At 38.0% G+C, this 25,331-nt stretch overlaps 1 non-coding gene and 1 pseudogene across 1 annotated transcript; one reads left to right on the forward strand and one right to left on the reverse strand.

Moving 5' to 3' along the window:
• The first annotated feature begins 898 nt into the window (after positions 1 to 898).
• Positions 899 to 7,921, forward strand: LOC149752704 (uncharacterized; annotated as a pseudogene).
• Positions 2,480 to 2,588, reverse strand: LOC120104907 (small nucleolar RNA R71). The gene has a single exon (XR_005507262.1). It is a non-coding gene; the product is annotated as a small nucleolar RNA R71 (small nucleolar RNA).
• Positions 7,922 to 25,331: the final 17,410 nt, after the last annotated feature.

Here is a 25,331-nt window from a genome sequence, read left to right on the forward strand (position 1 = left end):
AGAGGAGCGGCCGGCCTCCGCGGTTGAGGGAAAAGAGAAGAAGGAAACAGGGTATGCCCTGTTTCCAAAAAGGAAAAAAAAAATAGGGAAGGAAGAAGAGTGGCGTCGGGCTACTGCAGAGTCTTCAAACGAAAAAAAAAAGAGAAAGGGAAACAGGGGATGCCCTGTTTCCAAAAAGAAAAAGAAAAAAAAGAATAGAGAGAGGAGTAACAGGGGAGGGTCTTTGATGTTGATGGCTGGCTAATCCTTTAGGTGAAGGGTGATGGAGGAACCCTTGATGTATTGCTATCTTTGAAGTAAATTCTAAACCTTTATTCTAATTGTTTTATATCCCTTGGTATGTTTTGGATTCTTGCTTATTTATTTATTGGATAAGATCTTGTATGGTTTATATATATGTTGATGCATGGATTATTTCAATGCTTGATTTGTTGTAGACGTAACCGGCACGATAAATACTTGGATGTTAAATTCGTGTTCTCAGATTGTATACTCCATGATTAGAACAAATCTATCATATTAATCCTTAATCAAGAATCGCCGAGTTTATATATTGAAAGCAATATTGTCAAGGAGGATTCCGGATCCCTAGCCTTCTCTATATTTTTGATCTTTATTTAGTTATCTATTAATCCTCTGCTTTTAATTTTTGAAAATCAACTAAAAATTACATCTAGAAATTATGCTTATAATCTATAAATCGTTCCCTAAGAAATCGACCTCGGACTTCCGAGTTATACTACTTGTGCGATTCTCCTGCACTTGGGAGAACAGTTTTATTTTAGCAACAAGTTTTTGGCGCCGTTGCCGGGGAACGGCTGAGTTATTAGTATAATTTTAGATTTAATTTTTACCTTAGTAGTTAGTATTTTTCTTTTTGAAAAAAAAAATTGCATCTTTACTACTATTTTTAATTCTCTGCACAGTTTGCATCAAACTCTGATATCATAGAAATTAGCCGTCTGATTTGACTCAAATTTGGTCAGCTAGTGCAAGACACATTGTTAGATAATCTGAACGGTCTGATTGACATTCTGACATTTTTAAGACCATCAAATTAATACGAAACCTTGCTGCTTTCTACTTTAAATTTTCAGCATTTATTTTTTTTAGAATCAGAATTTTATCATTATCATATCTCATTAACCCTTGTTGCTAATTGAAAATTTAAGGAAAAAAAAAACTTTAAGAAAAGATCAAGGGTGATTATTCAAAACTAAAAAAAAAGAAAAGAAAAAAAACCTAAAATTTCAAATTTCAAATTTCAAATTTCAGAATTCAAATTTCAAACGTCAACTCATAAAATTTTAAAAAAAAATAATTAATTTGCTTGATCACCTATTCAATGAAATTTAATGTCATGTCATAAAACATTAAAAAAAAATCTCTTGATTGTTGCATATAGTATAAGGCATCAGCATAAAATATTCTAAGGGCTGAACCCATTTAAAAAGATAAGGTCGGGATTTCATCACTCGTCCTTAGCCCAAAAATCACCCCAGTGCATAAATATCCTAAGCTTAACTAAAATCAACTAGACGTTGGCCCTTAAGGACATTCGAGCTCAATAGGACGAAGACCACCGAAAGTTGCACCAATTTCGCTCTGTGGCTTAGTTGATGTCTAGGCAAGCTTTGTCCCTATAAGGGAGACAGTTCATCTGTTCGAGGCAAGTGGGTTTTAAGTGGGACCTTTGCGAACGCATCGTGACCCCTCCACTTATCTGGGAGCTTACCTGGTCAACTCGGTTTATTAGACCGGATTGGAGGCTTAGGTGTCCTCTTCAAACCAGTTAGGAGCTGTCTAGAAATTTAAGAAAAATATTAAAAATTGAGGTATAATGTTTTGTTGCATTTTTGATTGTGAATAGATTTTTATTTTAGGGTGTCGTTTTAGGGTATCTTTAGTTGGTATTTATATTTAAAAAAAAAGAAAAAAAAAGAGAGGGAAATATTTTACATGCTAAAGTGGAATAGGGACGACACCGGTCGATTAAGTCGTACAACTTTAGATCATCCCTTAGGACATACCCCTGAAATTCCTTCTCAATATCTCACACCTTGTGAGATGGCTGATTTAAATGAAGATGCGGGGAGTCACCACAATCGAGAACGAGAACCCCATGTTATGACTCTAAGACAATACCTACAACCGGCTAGGACTAGTCAGCCTTCATGCATAATTTTTCCTGATAATGTAGGACATTTTGACATCAAACTAGGGGTAATCCAATTGCTGCCCAAGTTTCATGGGTTAGAGTCCGAAAGTCCGTATCTTCATTTAAAGGATTTTGAAGAATTGAGTATTACATTTAGAGTGCCAAACGTCACCGAGGATGTCCTCAAGTTGACATTGTTTCCTTTCTCTCTAAAGGATAAGGCCAAAACATGGCTAAACTCTTTGCGACCTAGATCAATAAGAAATTGGCAAGATATGCAGAGAGAATTTTTAAAGAAGTTCTTCCCCACACAAAGGACTAACTTTTTGAAAAGACATATCAGCAATTTCCAACAAAAAGATAATGAAACATTTTATGAATGTTGGGAAAGATTTAAAGACCTTCTTCTCTCATGCCCTCATCACGGATTCGAAACTTGGAGAACCATTAGCTTCTTTTATGAAGGTTTATCTCCACAGTTGAAACAGTTTGTAGAGACCATGTGCAATGGTAGATTCTTAGAAAAACAACCTGATGAGGCATGGGAGTATTTGGATTCCCTTGCTGAGACTGCCCAACTTTGGGATAACGGGGATAGAAACAACAAGTCTTTGCCTAAGCCTACTAGCTCTGTACATGGAGGCCTTTACAACCTCAGAACTGAGGATGATCTTCACGCTAAAATGGCAGCCCTCACTAGGAAGGTAGAAGAAATTGAGCTTAGGAAGGTTGAGCCTGTCAAAACTATAGAGCTTAGAAACGAGTGTTGTGGTATCTGCGATATGTCGGGTCATACTACTACAGATTGTCCCACCATACCGGCATTCAAAGAAGTCTTGCATGATCAAGCAAATGCTATGAACTCCTACCAAAAGCCTTATAACGATCCATACTCGAATACCTATAACCCTGATTGGAAGAATCATCCAAACTTTAGGTGGAAAAACGATCATCCTCAACAGTCACACCATTCAGCTCCTCCACCTGCACATCCTACTTATGCACCATCACCTTCTCAAAAGCCAAATATCGAGGATACCTTGCAATCCATACAAACTTTTCTACAAGGTCAAGCTAATATCAATGCTCAAAATACTCGAAATTTTGAAGATATAAGGAACCAATTGTCAATGTTGACTACCGTCCTAAGTACCCAAGAGAAGGGTAAGCTTCCAGCTCAACCTCAACCTAACCCACAAGTGCACGGTAGTAATAATATGGCTCCCTCTAGTTCGCATACAGAACATGCAAAAAGCATCATGACTTTGCGTAATGGGAAAGTCATTGATCAAACCGTCCCATTGAGACCGCAGGTCACTTCTAATTCCGATGCTCCCAAAGTCGATGAAAGGAACAAAGAAGAAGTTGAGGTTCCAACTTCTACCGAGAAAGTTGAATGTCCTTTTCCTCCACCTTTTCCACAACGGTTAAAGCCGTTGCAAAAGCTCGAACCTAATTCTGAAATTCTTGAGCTTTTTAAACAAGTAAAGATCAACATACCTCTTCTTGATGCAATCAAACAAGTACCCTCATATGCCAAATTTTTGAAGAACTTGTGTACTGTCAAACGTCGATTAAATGTTAAGAAGAAGGCATTTTTAACTGAAAATGTGAGTGCTATTTTGCAGCACAATATTCTCCCTAAATATAAAGATCCAGGTTGCCCAACCATTTCATGCATCATAGGCGACTTTAGGATAGAGCGAGCATTGTTAGATTTAGGGGCAAGTGTGAATTTGTTGCCATATTCTGTATATGAGCAACTTGGTTTAGGTGAGTTGAAGCCAGCCTCCGTCACTTTGCAATTAGCTGACAGGTCAGTTAAAATTCCAAGGGGGATTGTCGAGGATGTATTAGTCCAAGTAGACAAGTTCTACTTTCCTGTCGATTTTATCGTATTGGACACACATCCGGCTTCGAACTCACAGTCTCAGATTCCGATCATTTTAGGACGTCCATTCCTTGCAACTAACTTCTAATGCATTGATTAATTGTAGGAATGGCGTCATGAAGCTTTCTTTCGGTAATATGACCTTAGAACTGAACATTTTTAATGTGTGCAAACAACCCAATGATTCCAAAGAGAGTAAGGAGGTTGATTGGGTTGAAACCATCGCAGAAGAATACTTGTTAGCTGAAGCATTTAACGATCCATCCGACGATAGTTTAATTGATTGGTGTTCTAATGGTACCAATGAAGATGATTTGTTGGTCAAACCTAGTATGAATTTTTCGAACGCCATGATGATCAATGGGTGGAGACCAAAAGTAGAAAAATTTAAACAGTTGCCACCTCGAGAAGCAAAAATAGTACCATCCCATGAGCAAGTGCCTAAGCTCGAGTTAAAACCTTTACCGAATGAACTCAAGTATGCCTTTCTTGGACCCGAGGACACTTACCCTATAATTATCTCGTCTGATCTTAATCATGACCAAGAAAGAAAATTACTTGGTGTTCTAAGAAATCATAAAGGAGCTTTAGGGTGGTCTATTGCCGATTTGAAGGGAATTAGCCCCTTAATTTGCACACACCGGATATATTTAGAGGACAATGCCAAAACCACAAGACAAATGCAACGAAGGTTAAATCCTACAATGAGAGATGTGGTTAAGGCAGAAGTCCTCAAGTTGCTTGATGTGGGTATTATTTACCCAATTTCTGACAGCAAGTGGGTAAGCCCTACTCAAGTCGTTCCTAAGAAATCGGGTTTGACGGTAGTAGAAAATGAACAGGGTGAACTAGTTCCAACTCGTGTCCCGACGAGTTGGCGCATGTGTGTTGACTACCGAAAGCTGAATTTGGTCACACGAAAGGATCACTTTCCTCTACCCTTCCTAGACCAAGTATTGGAGAGAGTTGCAGGGCATGCTTGCTATTGTTTTCTTGATGGCTATTCGGAATATTATCAAATTGAAATTTCACCAGAAGATCAAGAGAAGACTACCTTCACTTGTCCTTTTGGCACATTTGCTTTCCGACGAATGCCATTTGGGTTGTGTAATGCACCCGCAACATTTCAAAGATGCATGCTCAGCATTTTTGAAGACATGAACGAAAAATTTTTGGAAGTGTTCATGGATGACTTCTCCATTTTTGGTGACTCATTTGATGATTGCTTGTCACATTTACAAGCAGTCTTAGCACGATGTATAGAAAAGAATTTGATACTGAATTGGGAGAAATGCCACTTCATGGTGCCAAAAGGAATTGTCTTAGGACATATTGTTTCATCGAAGGGCATGGAAGTAGATAGAGCTAAGACTGATTTAATTGCTAAGCTACCTGCACCCAAGATGGTTAGAGATGTTAGATCATTTTTGGGTCATGCCGGATTCTATAGGAGGTTCATCAAGGACTTTAGTGTCATAGCTCGACCATTATGTAACCTCCTATCCCTTGATACACCGTTCAATTGGACTGAAACCTGTCAGGAGGCATTCGAGAAGTTAAAGTCTATGCTTAGCACTGCACCCATCGTTCGACCACCCGATTGGTCATTTCCTTTTGAAATTATGTGCGACGCTAGCGACTATGCAATAGGAGCTGTCTTAGGACAACGCAAGGATAATAAGCCATATGTCATTTACTATGCAAGCAAAACCTTAAACGATGCTCAAATGAATTACACCACCACCGAGAAGGAATTGCTTGCAGTAGTATTTGCCTTAGATAAATTTCGCTCTTATATCCTTGGTGCTCCTATTGTTATCTTCACAGACCATGCAGCGCTAAAATATTTGTTGGATAAGAAAGAGGCCAAACCACGCTTAATACGATGGATACTTTTACTCCAAGAATTTGACATCACTATTAAAGATAAAAAAGGAGTAGAGAATGTGGTTGCTGACCATTTATCACGATTAGTTTTTCATGATTCAGTGCCACAATTTTCCATCAAGGACTCATTCTCTGAAGAGCAGTTGTTTGTACTTTCTAGTATGCCATGGTATGCAGATATTGTAAATTTTCTTGTTACAAACCGGATGCCAGAACATTGGGGGTCGACAGATAGAAAAATTTTCTTGCGCGAAGTAAAGAATTATTACTATGACGAACCCTATTTATTTAAATATTGCAACGATCAAATTTTTAGACGATGCATACCGGATCATGATATACAAAGCGTACTTTCTTTCTGCTATACTGATGCTTGCGGTGGACACTTTGCCTCTAAGAAAACTGTTGCAAAGGTCTTGCAATGTGGTTTCTATTGGCCTACTATGTTCAAAGATGCCCACGAGTTCTGCAGGACATGTGATCCATGTCAACGTATTGGAAGTCTAACTCGTAGGCAAATGATGCCTCTTCAACCCATTACTATTATCGAAATTTTCGATTGTTGGGGCATCGATTTTATGGGGCCATTCCCACCATCTTTTGGATATGAGTACATTTTAGTCGGTGTCGAGTATGTTTCCAAATGGATAGAGCTGTCGCTTGTAGGACCAATGATCACAAACCTGTCCTGAAGTTTTTTAAAAAAAATATTTTTTCACGATTTGGGATGCCTAAGGTTATAATCAGTGACGGTGGAAAACACTTTTGTAATAAGCCTTTTGAGACATTATTAAAAAAGTATGGTGTCACCCACAGAGTTGCTACCCCATATCACCCGCAAACTAGTGGCCAAGTAGAATTAGCCAATAGGGAAATCAAGCGTATTTTAGAAAAAACGGTGAACCCATCACGGAAAGATTGGTCCTTGAAACTATCAGATGCATTATGGGCTTATCGTACTGCATACAAAACCAATCTTGGCATGTCTCCCTACCGGCTAGTCTACGGAAAAGCGTGTCATTTGCCCGTATAAATAGAACATAAATCGTATTGGGCAATTAGAAAATTGAATTTTGATTTACAAGATGCCGGTCTAGCTAGAAAATTACAATTGAACGAGCTTAATGAGATTCGCAGAGATGCTTATGATAATGCTAAAATTTGCAAAGAACGAATGAAGATCTTACATGATAAATCAATTTTGAAAAAATCTTTTGAACCTTTGCAAAAAGTTCTTTTATATGATTTCCGCTTACATCTGTTTCCTGGTAAGTTACGATCAAGATGGACAGGTCCCTACATCATAAAAACTGTTTTTTCACATGGGGCAGTAGAGATTGAGAATCCACGGGATGGTAGAATTTTTAAGGTAAATGGACACAGGTTAAAACCTTTTCTTGAGAATTTTTCAAATGAAGAGGATTCCTTTTCCTTGGGGGAGCCTTCTTATGACTGAACATGAAGGCAAAGGTATGTGTATATTAGTCAGAATTATTTTTCTAGTTTTGTAGGTCTTATTTTCTGGATATCAGCAGCTCAAGGTATTCCTCTTCTCTCCAATATTATTTTCTCTACTTGTCTCTCGTATATAGTTTTCTTGTATCTATTACATTGAGGACAATGCAATGTTTAAGTTGGGGGGAGGGAAATATTTTGATTAAAATAAAAAAAAAAACATGTTTTTGTATTTGATTTATTGCAAATGCACATGCATTGAGTTTGTGCAACTATTAAAGTAAGGAACACATGCATACTATGACTGATCAGAGATCTATTATTAGATCTCCGCACATGTACTTAATGATTATAGGAAGGCCTCAGGAGTTCACATTTGTTTAATGCATTTTTATTAAGCCATATCTGTAAAAGAAGTACGAGTATCCTTGTCCGTACTATAAGGTTCATGATTTGGTTTTCACATAAAGATAGAGGTTGAATACCCCGGCTAGATCATCTAAGTGTCTTATGTTCCAACCTTGGTTGACCTATAGTCACGATACAGTCACATTATATGGTTCAGTTTACCTTCTCTATTCCAAAAAAAAAAAAAAAGAAAAAAAAAAGAGAGGAGATAACAAGTCTAACCTCGTGGCGTAGTCTGGTTCGAGTAATTAAGCCCGAGGGGTGTTTCACCTAATGCTTTGAGCCAACTGGATCAGGAGTCATTGGCCGAAAACTCGCTACATGGACCTTGCTAGAGCCTAAGGGGGTTGGACTATTGTAATCATCATATTTGTTTAAAAATAAAAATAAGCATGAATAAGGTTGGTTGGACTGAACCCAGTGACATGTGGTAATGGCTGGTTTGACTCCATTAATTTGGAACTCTGTGTACTTTGGATGTTTAGCTGGGCTTGATAGCTCCTTCTTTATATGCGAACCATTTTTGACAAATTTAGACAACATGAGGTATTCTGAAAATTTGATGGATCAGGCTTTAATAAACTGTAGTAAACACTTGTAAACTTGAGTAGTGCACCTAAAAATTCAAGCAGTACCATGTTGTAGTGGAGGTATTAGTGCTCTAAGAAAATCATTCTGTTTATGCATACTACACTTTAGTATTCCCCTTGTTTTGATAGTTGCCAAGCTTGAGAAAAATATATATCACATGTGTATTGACTTAGATTTCATTGTATATCATTTTATGAATGATGTTTGTGGGTAACATCTCTGCAAACCTTCACGAGACAACACTCGTCCACTAGGGTAACTTAGGGGTTTAACGGCTTGTTGCACGTGCTAAGTGCAATCGTAATGCCCTACGAAAGTGGGTACGTATCTTAGTTTTGTATCTTTAGCTTCAATAAAAAGTCATAGTTCAAACCACACCTTTTGCACTCTCATTTTTTTTCATTTGTCCGTTAATTGCTAAGAGACTAGCAATAAGTTAGTTGGGGGGTGTGATGAGAGCACAAAAGTGCGATTTACACATCACTTAAATTAATATTATTGCTAATAAATAATGATAAAAGTGTTGCATTAATATTATATTTTTGTGGTGCATAGGTTATTGTAAATCAAGAGTTTAAATGCGCATTTTGTATAGTTTGGGATAAGGCATGGCTCCAAGCCTGATGATGTTAGGAGCATAATTGAACCTGGTCAAACACACTTGCACCGGAGCTATACATGTCTACATGCCACAGCTTCTAGAGCACATTGGGGATCAAAATAAAGAAATATCACGTGTAGTTGGGGAAGTATTCCAAGTATTGGTTGGCTATCCCACGCTTCATCTTCAGTTGTACAGGCCCCCAATCCAGCCATCCACAGTCAATTTCCTGATTCCAAATCAGAGACTTCTCAAAATTGGGCGTTCCCTTTCCCAGCCGTTCATGATGTTTTTGTGCCTCCTTTTCATCCGCCCGAGCCTGTGAAGCCGCCCAGCATCCCGCATCATTTCCTTTCCCCGTTCGTGAGCTTCTACTCAGCATCCCGAGCCCAACACCCAGCTGTCCGTGGTGATCTCCTTCCATCCGTACATCCACGCTTCTACCTTCCAGGAGTCTCTCCATCGCAGCGCCGGATCCGGCCGTGACTACCTCCCAGTTCCATTCACCCCGTCTTCACTGCATCCCAGCCGTGATCCATGGCGTCTGTCCACTTCCCTTTCCCAGCCGACCGTGCCGTCCGCCTCCTCCGCAACGCCGGATCCGGCCGTGACCACCTCCCAGCCGAGATCAGCGCCCGCTTCTTCCTCCATTCCAGCCATTCGTGAGCGGCTCGGCACCACCAGCATCCCGTGAATGGTCCCAGCCAGCCGTGAAGCGTCCCAAGCGTCCGCGGCTTCATTTCTCCGCAATATCCCAGCCGTGAGCAAGCATCAGTTCCTCCCAGCCGTTAGCGAGCGTTTCCGCATCCCAGATTCCAGTGTCCGTTTTGATTTGCTTGGAAGGTTATTTGAGGGATTTTGAGTGTATAAAAAGGGGAGAAGAACAGAGGAGCGGCCGGCCTCCGCGGTTGAGGGAAAAGAGAAGAAGGAAACAGGGTATGCCCTGTTTCCGAAAAGGAAAAAAAAAAATAGGGAAGGAAGAAGAGTGGCGTCGGGCTGCTGCAGAGTCTTCAAACGAAAAAAAAAAGAGAAAGGGAAACAGGGGATGCCCTATTTCCAAAAAGAAAAAGAAAAAAAAGAATAGAGAGAGGAGTAACAGGGGAGGGTCTTTGATGTTGATGGCTGGCTAATCCTTTAGGTGAAGGGTGATGGAGGAACCCTTGATGTATTGCTATCTTTGAAGTAAATTCTAAACCTTTATTCTAATTGTTTTATATCCCTTGGTATGTTTTGGATTCTTGCTTATTTATTTATTGGATAAGATCTTGTATGGTTTATATATATGTTGATGCATGGATTATTTCAATGCTTGATTTGTCGTAGACGTAACCGGCACGATAAATACTTGGATGTTAAATTCGTGTTCTCAGATTGTATACTCCATGATTAGAACAAATCTATCATATTAATCCTTAATCAAGAATCGCTGAGTTTATATATTGAAAGCAATATTGTCAAGGAGGATTCCGGATCCCTAGCCTTCTCTATATTTTTGATCTTTATTTAGTTATCTATTAATCCTCTGCTTTTAATTTTTGAAAATCAACTAAAAATTACATCTAGAAATTATGCTAATAATCTATAAATCGTTCCCTGAGGAATCGACCTCGGACTTCCGAGTTATACTACTTGTGCGATTCTCCTGCACTTGGGAGAACAGTTTTATTTCAGCAACAACAACCTAACTTGTTGTTTTTACAAGATCATAACGAACTCGGTTGGTTTTCACTGGCTCACCAACTAGAACTACTCCGACTGTTTTCACGGGCTCACAATCCAACCTAGTTTGTTTTTCTTGGATTAGCAACTACAACCTATACCCTTCTGATTCAATCCCTTGATTGAATCAAATACCCAAATAAGAGAATAAATGTATAAGTACAAGCTTCTAAGAAAGCAGATAAAACAGTTTAAATGAATAAGGAAAAGAGAAGCTTTTCGGATGATTTTGGCCGATCGAGATGTTGCTTCTCTTCTTTTGGATCCTTTCCCAAATCAACTAGCAGTGTAGGATCCTTCTATTATGGCTCTGATGTAGAGAAAGATTGGATTCTTGATGAAGACTTGCTTTCTCCCAATTTTTCTGTGAATATCCTTTGTGCCTTTGTTTCAAACTGATATGCTTTCCCTCTTTTTTTGGATTTTTTGTTCTACACTTTGTTTCGCTTTGAATGGGTCTTTTTATAGCTTAGTTTTGAAAAAAAAACTGTTGCCCAAGGTGACAACCCAAGAGGGGGGTGAATTGGGGTTTTCCAAATTTTTAGTGCTTTAAAAACTTCCTTAGTTGAGTGCGGTGGATGCTTTCTTAAATTACTTCAATGAATTAAACTATAACAAAGATGAAAGATAATACAAGAATAATCACAAGTGAAACCACAACACAAACACCACGATGTATAGTGGTTCGGTGCATCCCAAGGCACCTACGCCCACTTCCCAAGCGTCCTCTTGAAAATTTTACTATAATCCCTCAGATTACAGTAGGATTGTTTTTGGGGCTCACAATCCAAAACCTTTACAATTTGATTTTCCGAGATCACCAACAACCTACCGTTGGTTTTGCGGGCTCACCAACAACCTACACCGTTGGTTTTTGCGGGGTCACCAATAAACCTTACAATGAATAATAGAAAAAAAGTTTAAAACTCCTAAATGAGCAAATATAACAAATATGCACAAAAAGAAGAGAGTAGAAAATAATTATCGCTTTGTAGATTGCTCTTCTCTTCTTTCCCAAGGTTGCTTCACTCTTCAATGAATTGGTTGAGCTCTTGAAGGCACTTGAATTCTGCTCAACACACTTCTTTTGGGTTTGAACTTGAAGCAATAACCTTAACTTTCTTGGATTTTCTCTTTCTCTTGAATGCACACTTAGATTCCCACCAAAATCCCTTCCTTTGATGAATAGTGGCTCTTAAATACTTCTCCAACCTCCAAAGATCACTTTCCTACCGTTGGAATGGAGAAAGTAGCCGTTTATAGCCGTTGGGGACTTAAAAAGTACATCTGCAAAACTAGTTGTTGGGCTGTCACCCATGCTGGGTTCGACCCAAGCTTTTCTGGGATCGGCTCAAGTCACTGTTCATTAGTCTGGGGTCGGCTCAAACTTTTCTGGGGTCGGCCCCTGCTACAGTGGGGTCGGCTCCTACTACAGTGGGGTCAGCTTTCTCAGAAAATCCAGAAGCTTGTTTTTCTGACTCTTCATGCTGGGGTCGACTCATGCTTTCTTAGGGTTGACCCATGCTACTGTGGGGTCGACCCAAGCTACAGTGGGGTCGGCCCTCTCAGGGATTCCAGAGACATATTTTTTGAGTTCTTAACCTGGGGTCGGCTCCACTAGGGTCAACTCAAGGTTTCCTGGGGTCGGCTCAAGGAAACTTGGGGTCGGCCCTCTTAGTAAATTACAGAAGGCTGTATTTTCAGATGGTTGAAGCTGGGGTCGACCTGAGCTAGGCCATTTGTGCCATTTGTGCCAAAATATGCCAAAGTGTGCCAAATTATGCCAGGGTTGACTCCATTTCTTCTGGGATAGACTCTAACCCTATTTTTCTGCATCTTTAGGTTAGATTTGCACATTAAACATATAAAAGAAGTAACAACATTGTAAATCATTTCTTTCTTCTTAGGATGCTTAGCACATTAAAGTTTAAGCTCACTAAGCATGTAAATGACAGAGTTAAGCTTCAATCAAAAGAACTTGACTCTAAGGTATATTAAACTCTAAATTAGTTCTTTCCTCAAGTTCTTCCAATATAATTTATTTTAGATGTGTTCTTGAAAGTTCTTTTAAATATATCAAGTAAAGCATATCAAGGATGTATCAAATCTTTTTTCCTTACTTACTTATGTATTAGATCAATTGAATTGAAAGCATTAGTGTTTCCATTTGACCTCAATGGCTTTGTAAACATCAAAATCACACTAGGATCCTCAATCTCCTCCTTTTTTATGATTACAAAACGTTGAGTGTAAGCAAATTGATATTCATGTGAGAAGTAAGGTTTAATATATAGAAAATACTTTTGGTGTAAAAGTATTAAGATGGTCCAATTTAGAGTATGTATCAATGAACCAAAAGCTCCTCCTATCTTATCCAAATAGATGCCAAATGAATTTTAGCTTTGCTCCCCCTTACTCTTGTGTTTCATTCAAACAAAATTTTCAAAAGTTTGTGTTAAAGCAAGCGTTTCAAGTCATGTATCGAGGTAAGAAAAATCTCTATTATTATGTGCTAGAATTTAGATTTTCTCTTTTTTTTTGTCACATGTCTCCCCCTTAAGTATATAATACATGTCTCCCCTTGATATATTAAGCACAAGAAAATATTTATTTAATGCATATCAGATTATTGCAAGAATATGAATCATGTGACTCAAGGCAATAATGTCAGGGCAAGATAATGAGTATAGAACGGAGCCAATTAAGGTAGTTTCAAAATTATGATAAGATCACATCAAATTTGATACCTTTCTTTTAAAGTTCACATCAATATCATTAAAATCAAGCATAAAATATTTGGCTTTAAAAATGAGACATACAAGCCAGAAGAGATCTCTAAATATAGATTCCAAAGATAGTTTTCAAATCAAGTGTAGATGGAATCTTTTCATTTAACGTCTTTTTCCAATATATTAAGTATACAGCAATATTAGAGCAATCTTTTTCCAGTATAAGATAAAGATCGAAACTTATATACTCGAAAAATATAAGATCATGTTGAATCATTAATTCTTAATGACTACAAAGTTCTTTTATGATATAAAAATATTTGGACACTTATACCAAAATATGAATTTATGCAATATATGATACATAAAATCCAAAGCTTTGAGAGTTCTTTTAGAGCTCTTTTAAAGACTTTCTTTTACTCCTTTAAAGATTATAGCATCAAAATCAATTAGAATGAATTGGCTCAGGATTGAAACACTAAGGTGCATGCCAATAAGACTCATTAGTAGATTCCAAAATAAATTTTTGATAATAAGACAAATGGAATCCTTTTCAATTAGTTTTCAAAACAAATGATTTACCAATTAAGTGCAAATAAAAATCCAACTTTCAAAAGATATTCAATAAAGCATAAAGTCTAATACCAAAATATGCTTAAATTGATATCAATTTGAAACCAATTAGAAATTAAAAGCATACTAAAAGTTTTTTGCCAAATTTACATAGTGTAATCTTTAATGATTTAGCTTTTAAATAATTTCATTTCTCTTTCATTTAAATTAGCCTCTTGAGATCTATTCAAGCTTTGAAGGTAAAGCAGTTAAGTTCAGAAATTTACAAGAATGATAATGAATAAAATATAAAACATTCAAGGTATGCATCAAATGTAAGTGACTTTTGAATAAGATACAGACTACATTTAGATTGAATATCTAAAGCTTTTCCTCAAAAGATGCTTTTTTTTTAATAAGTCTTTTTCTTTTGTTGAATTTTAGATTTTAACAATAAGCTGAAATTCTATGATATAAAAAATGTAGAGTGATCTAGAGTTTTTCAAAATTTACAGCAATCATCCTTTTTAATCTTTCAAGAACAAGTTATGCTTTCTCTTAATTTTTGAGAGTATGCATTGAAATATTAATTAGAAAATAATTCTTTTGAAGCTCAAATTTTTTTAGAATCAATTATATTTTTTTTAAAGAATTACTTGAGTAAGTTGAAATATTTTCAAACTTTAGAATCATTCACCTTCTTCTTAAAAATAGCTTTTCCTTTGAATTATAGAAGCAATTAATTATGCAAAAAAAACATATAAAAGATCATTCAAGTGTATATTTATAAATTTCAATTTTTTGTCATTGTTTCTCAGTAATGCATACATGAAGCACAATAAATTATTTTAATATCAAAGTAAAATAATATATTTAGAAATATTTATTCGCAATCAAGATCATTGAAAAACACATCACTTAGACTAATTTTAGTACACTTATAAGATAAAAAATAATATGTTTCAGATGCGTATCGAAGCAAACAACTAAGTCATCACAATTTTTTTTTAATTATAGTTTTTATCTTAAATCATTAAGATTGAAAACATATATTTCAAAAATATTATAACACATTCAGAATCTTTGTAGTTAATATTGAATTTTGGTATAAATTGGAGCAATTTATTATGTACCAATGTTAGGCAAGATGAAGGATAACTCAGAAATAATTTATTCTGCCTAATTTACAAATTCAGATTATTCTTTTCTTTTATTTTTCAGAATATATTCACTAAAATAAAATGATGTTGTTGTTGGTAACAACATATTTCAATCAAATTATCTAGGCATGAAGCATTACAAACTATATTTAGGAAAGATCTTTGTTATTTGAATATTGAAAACACATAATTCAAAACATCATGTCACATGCAAAACATAATATGCATTAAGTCATAACATTATGTATTAAAACATTAAGAGCAAGCATGTCAAGGATCAAAATCAATTCTTTTTTCAAATTAACTCTCTCTATTTATATATAATTCTACACTGATTTTATCCTTAAGGTGTGTTTTCAAGTGATCGAAACTTCATTTGGCTTTTCACAAGCTTCTTATATACTTTCATTTATCTTGTCATTCATTTTCTTATTTTTGAATTTCTTCCTTTAAGCACTCAGTGAACATTCTATCTTCTTTTCTTTTTGGTTTTATTTTTCTATGCTCTATACTCTATTTGCTCCCTATCCGGTGGAGTTGGAAGGGGCATGAGGTACTACTACTAGCCTTCCTCTTGTGCCGTCCCTAATATGCCCTACACCGAATAGTTGGGTCAAATAGTGCCGGGTACTACCACTAGCCTCCTCATTGGCACCATCCCTATGATTAATATAGAAAGGTTAAACCGTTGCCTTTAAAAATGTTCACTCCAAACTCTTCCTGTTTAAATATAGTTTATTATAGATTTTATCCCATCCAAAGGAATGCTCACATAATTCTTACAAATATGCTGAATATATTATGCTTGTTTTGCTTTTACTTAAGATTGGAGTACTTACTTAGTTTTATTATCTTAACAGATTTTTATAAGTTTTTGATATCAATTAAATGTGATTCATTAGAATTAGTTTGATATTTTTGCATATAAGCATAAAATGAGCATACAATTTGGCCTACAAGCTGTATGATATATATTAATACAACTTCAAACAATAAAATTACCTTGCTCATCATTTTTAAACTCTATAATATGGGGTCATAGATATACCTTTCTTCATGCCAAACTTCTGTAAGAATATTCTTGTGAATTTACTTTGGCCAATGAAGATCCCCTTTCTTATTTGTCATAGTTTGGAGTTCGAGAGAAAATGTTAGTTCATCCATTTTACTCATTTCAAACTCACCCTGCATGAGCTTAGTAAAAACTTTACATAAAGCTTCATTAGTAGCACCACAAATAATGTCATCAATATATATTTGAGCAATTATGATATTAGAATTTTTTTTTTGATACATAGCTTTATCACTATTACTTTCTATCAAAAAGTTACTTAATCTTTCATATCATGCTCTTGGTGCTTGTTCTAAATCAAATAGTGTGTGGAGTGATTGAGAATACCCCTATTTGATTTTGATGAACTCAAAGCATTTGAGTATATCTTGTGTTATACTAATGAATTCAATCTAGTATTTCAGGCAAATATTTGAGAATTTATGTTTAAGTGTCTCTAGCTTTGGTTCAATATATTTTAGCTAAGTATGGAACTCAGTTCGAACCAAAGTCTGAAGCTCGAGTCGACTCCGGAAGATTTCGAGTCGACTCCAAGTGGTTCAGATGTACTGGCACAGGCTCGAGTCGACTCCGGCACACTGCGAGTCGACTCCGACTGAGAACAGACAGCAGGACAGAAAGATGGAACTCAGACCCTGTTACCGAGTCGACTCCTGAAGAATTCGAGTCGATTCCGATACTTGCCGAGTCGACCCCCGATAGTTCCGAGTCGACTCCAAGGAGTAACAGACAGAAAGACAGAGAAGTTGTTTTTGGACTCTGAGAGCCGAGTCGACTCCAACGGTTGGCGAGTCGACTCCAAAGAAAGCAAGAGTCGACTCTCAGAGGAATGCAAGACTAAAAGTCAGAGAGCCAACTTCGGTCTCTGAGAGCCGAGTCGACTCCTGCAAAGTCCGAGTCGACTCCGAGGCAGTTCAACTCCAACGACAGAAGAGCAGTTTTTCGGTCTCTAAGAGCCGAGTCGACTTCCGCATAGTCCGAGTCGACTCCGAGGCAGTTCAACTCCAAAAATAGAAGACCAGTTTTTTAGGCTCTGAGAGTCGAGTCGACTCCAAGAGAATCCGAGTCGACTCGAGGAAGTAAACCCGAAAGAAAGATCTTTGGATTCCTGAAACAGAGTCGTCTCTTGATGGGAGAGTCATCTCCGGATATTGGTGAGTCGAGTCCAAGTTTGGCCGAGTCGACTCCAGAACGGGACAGCACTTTATTTCAAATTTCGAACAGTAGGCGAGTCGTCTCCAGTAAAGCATGAGTCGACTCCAGCAACAGCCGAGTCGACTCCAGATCGAGCGAGTCGACTCCGATCCCAACGGACACTGTGTCAGAAATTGCAGATTGTGCAGAACGGCTCTAAAAGTGTGTCTAACGGCTAGTTTTCGATGGAGATTGCTTAAATAGCCAGATTGAACAGTAATACTCACCAAGAAAGAGACTCCATTCAAAGCAAAAGGAATTTTCACCTACCAAAGCCTCTCTAGAGTAAATACAAGAGAAAGAAGGAAGAAGTGCATTGAAGTCCATCCTCCAAACGTCTTCCTCGCATTCAAGGCTCCTCATCTGACAGCAAATCTTCATCCCACTCAAGAGGAGATTGCAGAGTTTGAGAAGCCCCCCTTCCTCACATCCAAAAATCTGTTTGAGGGCTTCTAACTCTTCTTTGGTTATATTGTTTATATTTGCTTTTCAAGAAGCTATCCCTGTATTCTTTACAAACTGTTTTCTTGTTACTTGAATCAAGGGAGTTGAGGTTTGATGGTGAGCCAAAGTTAAAACCAACGGTGTAAGGGTTCGATTGTGATTCCAGAAAAACAATCGGGTGGTTCTAGTCGGTGAGCCTGTGAAAACCGACCGAGTTCGTTGTGATCTCGTAAAACAACAAGTTGGGTTGTGAGCTTGTAAAACAACCGGCTGTAATCCGAGGGATTATAGTGAACTCCCAAGTGAAGCTTGGGGAGTGGATGTAGGAGCAAGGGTTAGCTCCGAACCACTATAAAATCTCTTGTGTGTGATTGTTTCATTGTCTCTTCCATTCCCTTCATTCACTGCATATAGTAAACTAATTAATCCACTTGCATTAAGGTTTAATTAGTTACTCACAAAGTTTTTAATTGCAATAATTACTTAAAACCCAATTCACCCCCCCTCTTGGGTTGTCTTTTTGGGCAACAAGTAGTATCAGAGCAGGAACTCTTCTATCAAAAGAGTAAAAGATCAAAATGACAACCCCATTTGGATCTTCTCATATTGAGGGGCAATCCACCCATAGACCTCCATTCTTTAATAGAACCGACTACTCCTATTGGAAGGCTAGGATGAGGATATTTATCCAAGCTCAAGACTATGAGATTTGGAGCACCATAGTTAATGGACCATACATCCCATCAATTTTTGTAGAGGGTGTTACTATACCCAAACTTGAAAAAGATTGGGATCACAATGATATTAGGAAGGCACAACTAAATGCCAAAGCAATAAATGTGCTTTATTGTGCCTTAGACCGTAATGAATTCAATAGAGTCTCAACTTGCAATTCTGCAAAAGAGATATGGGATAGGCTTGAAGTGACCCACGAGGGCACGAATCAAGTAAAAGAATCTAAAATAAACATACTAGTTCATAAATATGAACTATTTAAGATGGAATCTAATGAAACTATCACTTGCATGTTTACTAGATTTACTGATATTGTCAATGGCCTAAAAAGCCTTGACAAAAATTATACTAACAGTGACCTTGTCAGGAAGATTCTTCGATGTTTGCCAAGGTCATGGGAGGCCAAGATAACTGCAATCCAAGAAGCCAAGGACTTGAACAAGCTTCCACTTGAGGAGCTTCTTGGATCCCTAATGACGCACGAGCTCACAATGAAACAACACAGCGAAGAGGAATCCTCTCACAAGAAAAAGGTAATAGCTCTCAAATCTACTTCTTCTAACAAGGATTTATCTTGCAGTAGCAGCAGTGAAGAAGAAGATAATGAGGGAGATGATGATGAGGCTCTTCTCGTGCGAAAGTTCAGAAAATTCATCAACCGAAAGAAGTCATTTCATCAGAGGAGAGGTCCCTCAAGTTCCTACTACAAGAATAAAGGTAAGGAAAGGGAAAATGAAGGAATCGGATGCTATGAATGCAAAAAGCCGGGACATTTCAGAGTTGACTGTCCCTTGCTCAAGAAGGGCAGCAAATATAAGAAAAAGAAAGTCCTCATCTCCACCTTAACGGATTCTGATTCGTCATCATCATCATCGGATGAGGAACAAGAGGAAAAGGCCAACTTCTGTTTTATGGCGAACGAAAATGAGGAGTGTCTTGCAGCCAAGGTCGATAAAAACTGTTGGTACTTGGATAGTGGCTGCTCAAGACACATGACGGGTGATAAAGAGCAATTCTTCACTCTTGAGCCTAAAAAGGGAGGTGCAGTGACATTTGGAGACAATAACCAAGATCACATCGTTGGTATAGGTAAAGTACAAATCACCTTCTCAATCTTTGTTGATAATGTACGATTTGTAGATGGTCTTAAGCATAACTTACTTAGCATAAGTCAATTATATGATAGGGGTTTTGATGTTCTGTTTAAGCCAACCCTATGCATCATAACCAACTCAATTGACAATAACTTAGTATTCAAAGGAATAAGACGTGGAAATGTGTACATAGTAGATCTTGAAGATCTTGCCAAAAATAACCCTTGCTTAGTAGCCAGTGATACTAAGGTTAATGATATAAGTTGGCTATGGCACCGTAAGTTAGGTCATGCACGTATGGATACAATATCAAAACTAGTTAAAAGAGATTCTGTAATAGGTTTGCCAAAACTAAAATTTGAGAAAAATAAAATTTGTGAAGCATGTCAATATGGCAAATAATCTAGGAGCTCTTTTAAATCCATAAATTGTGTCACTACTACTAGACCCCTTGAACTACTACACATTGATCTATTTGGACCAACTAGAACTACAAGTCTTGGTGGAAACAAGTATGGCCTTGTCATTGTAGATGATTTTTCTAGATACACATGGGTCATGTTCTTAGCTCATAAAGATGAAGCATTTTCTGTGTTTAAGAAATTTCATAAGGAAGTTACTAATTCAAGAAATGCTTCAGTTATAGCTATTAGGAGTGATCATGGAACGGAATTTGAAAATCATTTATTTGACGAATTTTGTAGTAAAAAGGGGATAACTCATAATTTCTCTGCACCTAGGACACCACAACAAAATGGAGTTGTAGAAAAAAAGAATAGAACTCTAGATGAAATGGCTAGAACCATGCTGTGTGAAAGTAACCTCCCTAAGTACTTTTGGGGAGAAGCCATTAATACATCATGTCATGTAATAAATAGAGTTTTATTGGGACCCATTATAAAGAAAACACCTTATGAACTTTGGAGAAATAGAAAGCCTAGAGTAAACTATTTTGATGTTTTTGGATGTAGGTGTTTCATTCATAATAACGGCAAAGATAACTTAGGTAAATTTGATTCTAAATCTGATGAAGGTATCTTTTTGGGATATTCTACATCAAGTAAAGCTTATAGAGTCTTTAACAAAAGAACCCTTGTTATTGAAGAGTCTATACATGTTTTTGATGATACTAATGATATCTCTTCTAGCAAGAAAGTAGCTCTTGATGATGATGCAGAAATTTTTGAAGGAAAAATTGATGAGATGACATTACAAGAAGATGAACCAAAGCAAATTGGAGAAGCATCAACAAGCCAAGAGGTAATTGTTGATCATGGGCTGACTAAGGCTTGGAGGTATGCTCATAGTCATCCTAAGGAATTAATTTTAGATGATCTCTCTCAACCTGTTAGAACCAGAGCATCACTTAGGAACTTAAATAATCATCTAGCATTTGTCTCACACTTTGAACCTAAAAACATAGAAGAAGCTGAAAATGATGTTAATTGGATAAATGCAATGCAAGAAGAGCTAAACCAATTTACTAGAAACAAGGTATGGAACCTAGTTGAACGACCCACTGAATACTCAATAATAGGAACTAAATGGATATATAAAAATAAACTTGATGAAAATGGAATCGTGATTAGGAACAAGGCTAGACTAGTAGCAAAGGGCTATAATCAAGAAGAAGGTATAGACTTTGATGAAACTTTTGCTCCTGTAGCTAGACTTGAAGCAATTAGATTGTTACTAGCATTTGCATGCTCTAAAGATTTCAAATTATTTCAAATGGATGTAAAGAGTGCCTTTTTAAATGGGTATATTAATGAGGAGGTGTATGTAGAACAACCTCCTGGTTTTGAAAATCATCAATACCCTAATCATGTGTATAAACTAAACAAAGCACTTTATGGTTTGAAACAAGCTCCTAGAGCATGGTATGAAAGACTTAGCAAATTTCTATTAGACCATGAATTCTCTAGAGGAAATGTTGATACAACGCTGTTTTTAAAGAAGAAAAATAAAGAAATATTAGTAGTGCAGATTTATGTAGATGATATTATTTTCGGTGCTACTAACAATCACCTCTGCGAAGAGTTTGCTGACTTAATGCAGAGTGAATTTGAAATGAGCATGATGGGAGAGCTGAACTATTTCCTCGGGCTCCAAATCAGACAATCTGAAGAGGGGATCTTCATCAATCAAGCTAAATACATCAAGGAGATGCTTAAGAAGTTTGATATGGAAGGAAACAAGTCAATCAGCACACCCATGAGTTCATCATGCAAACTAGACAAAGATGAATCAGGTAAATCAGTAGATCAAAAGATGTATAGAGGTATGATAGGATCCTTATTATATCTTACTGCAAGTAGACCTGATATCATGTTTAGTGTATGCATGTGTGCTAGATATCAATCTAATCCTAAGGAATCACACTTAATTGCTGTTAAGAGAATCTTTAAATACCTAATAGGAACAAAAACCATAGGATTATGGTATTCTAAAGATTCGAGCATAAACTTAATAGGGTACACTGATTCAGACTTCGCTGGCTGCAAACTTGATAGAAAAGCACCAGTGGGTCATGTCAATTCTTAGGAGAAAACTTAATCTCTTGATTTAGCAAGAAACAAAACTCGGTTGCACTATCTACGGCTGAAGCCGAATATGTTGCTGCCGGGAGTTGTTGTGCTCAAATCTTGTGGATTAAACAACAACTTGAAGATTATGGCATTAAACAAGATAAAATTCCCATTAACTGTGATAATACAAGTGCCATCAATCTAACTGAAAATCCAATTCAGCATTCAAGAACTAAACACATTGAGATAAAACATCACTTCATAAGAGATCATGTACTGAATGATGATGTGACACTTCAATTTGTTTGTACTGATGATCAACTTGCTGATATCTTCACAAAACCTTTGAGTGAAGATCGATTTTGCATACTTAGAAGAGGGTTAGGAGTGATTGATCCATTCTAGTGATACTCTCCTCTAGTTCATTGATGTAGAGGATTAGTTCATGTCGGACATAGGATCTCTTGTCTGTGATCATCGAATTAGTTCTTAAATCCTGGATAAGTCCATAACTCTCTCTTTTGGCACGAAAATAACAAGATTTTTGGATGTGTGCCAGAGTTCGAGTCGACTCGGATACATTTTAGAGTCGGCTCATGGGGGAGTCGACTCGCGCATATTTGGGAGTCGACTCGAGGTCGAGTCGACTCGCGACTTACTGGAGTCGACTCGAGGTCGGAAATCCAATTTTTAACCCTAATCGAAACGTTTATTCATCACTTCTATTCACAGCCGACACTGTTCCAAAACCCTAGAGCCATCTCCGAACTCGTCTCCGACCCATTCTAGGTCTTCTCCGTCGAGTTTTCCTCCTATTTTCCGTGTCTTTCCCCGTTGTTAGGTCGAAAAATGCCTAGGAAGGTCATTGTCCCGAGCCGAAAGAGACCCTCCTCCGCGAGTGGGGCCGAGCGACGGTCCAAGGCTCGGAACGAATCGGCGAGGCCACCACTTCCGGTTCCTTCCCCGCCTAGGCCGGTTCCCTCGCGCTCATGCGCTGGGAAGGTAGTCTCTACCGGGAGGCAAGTCAACTTTGACTTCCTCTCCCGGGAAGGGTTCAACCTAGGGCATCACCTTAGGGCCCAGGGTTTAGAGTTTTTCTGCACACTTGACCTCCCTACCTATCCAGGGCTAGTTAGAGAATTCTATGGTACTGTCGCACGGGTTAGCGGGGGTATCCAGGGGACGGTTATGGGTGTCCCTATTTTCATCTCGGAGGATTTCATTGCTCGAGTCCTCCATCTCTCGAGTGAGGTGATTGTTCCCACACACCCCTCTGATAGGACAGAGGCCCTTACGGCCATCTTAGGGAGTCCACCCTTGTCCCCCATAGAGGAGGTGTTCGCAAATCAGCTTTCGGCTGAAATGCGGCTTCTCCTAAGTGTCATCTCTAGGACTCTCTTCCTCAAAACGGGTAGGTTCGATTTTATTTCAGAGAGAGACCTAGCACTGATGTACTATCTCCTCCAAGACACTCCCATCAACTTCCCCAAGCTTATCTACAAATACCTCTGTGAACCCCTAGACAAACCTAGGTTGAGTCTCCCTTATGGCATGTTATTCACCCTTATATTTAGGAAGTTAGAGGTCCCTATCCCTGAGGGGGAACCCTCTCGCTCACTGCGGTTTACAGATTGCATGGGTGAGGGAACCTTTCATCGGATGGGATTCCATAAGGTAGGGGGAGTCTGGGTTCGGAAACCATCCACTTCCACACCATCTGACCCTACCAGTCATCACTCTCCTAGCCCTGACCATGACCAGGACCACTATACAGATCTTCCCACCTATCCTTCTACCTCAGGTCCTACATATACAGAGCCCTCCACCTCCACTGCCCCATCTTCTCAGCAGCAGCCATTGGAGGTCCGGATATCTTCTGAGCAGCTCCGAGAGTTGCGGCAGGAGATAGTGAGGGATCTGAGAGATGATCTGCTGAGGGAGCTCCGAGGTTGTTGCCCAGTAGATACAACCCAAGAGGGGGGGGGGGGTGAATTGGGTCTCTTAAAACTTTTATACTACTTCTAAAACTTTTCAATTAATTATGCTAAGTTGTATAAATGTACAGTGGAATTTAAACTTAGCAACAGTTTGATTTATTGAATGAGACTTGAATAAGTAAATTGAATATGCTTGCAACTAAAGGATGCGTGGATAAGAGTTAAGCAAGCAATTTATCTAAGTAAGTAAGTGAGCAAGTTAGACAATGACAAAAAGCATCACAAACACAACAAACATATAGTGGTTCGGTGCACCCCAGCACCTACATCCACTCCCCAAGACCTCTTGAAAATTTTACTATAATCCTTCAGATTACAGCCGGTTGTTTTACAAGCTCACAACCCAACTTATTGTTTTGCGAGATCACAACGAACTCGGTCGGTTTTCACAGGCTCACCGACTAGAACCAACCGATTGTTTTTCTGGGTTCACAATCAAACCCAGTTGGTTTTCCCAAAGGCTCACCAACCACAACCTTACAACGATTATTTTTCGGGTTCACAATCAACCCAGTTGGTTTTTCCAAAGGCTCACCAACCACAACTCTACACCGTTGGTTTTTCTTTTGGCTCACCAACAAACCTTAACCCCTTGATTCAGTCCCTTGATTGAATCAAGTTACAAGATGTTTAAAACAAAAGTTTAAAACAAATACAAGCTTCTTAAACAAGCAGATATAACAGTGTAAATAAATAGAGTAAAGAGAAGAAGCCCTCAAACAGATTTTATAGATGAAGGAACTCGGCTTCTTCTATACTTGACCCTCTTCTGATTTCGCACGAGGTAGAGGATCACTGAGGCAGCACACGGATGGAGAGGAAGCTTTGGGATTCACTTGGATGCTCTTCTTCTCTCTATTTTACTTTGAATGGCCCTTTTGTGCTTATGGGAGATTTTCCTTGTAATCTCTTTGAAATCTCTTTCCTAAATGTTCTTTCCCACTTCCATACCTTCTTCCCTAGCTCTCCTCTTGATTTTATAGCTTTAGATGGCGTGGAAACAAGAATCTAGCCGTTAGAGACAAAAATAGAGCCGTTGGACACAGTCTGTACCTCCTGACAATATTTTCGTTGGGATCGGAGTCGACTCGCGCGATCTGGAGTCGACTCGCCTGT

This window comes from Phoenix dactylifera, chromosome 10 (assembly GCF_051530095.1).
Source record: "Phoenix dactylifera cultivar Ajwa chromosome 10, Ajwa_hap1_PhDact_Kaust_v1.1, whole genome shotgun sequence".
Taxonomy (NCBI): Eukaryota; Viridiplantae; Streptophyta; class Magnoliopsida; order Arecales; family Arecaceae; genus Phoenix; species Phoenix dactylifera.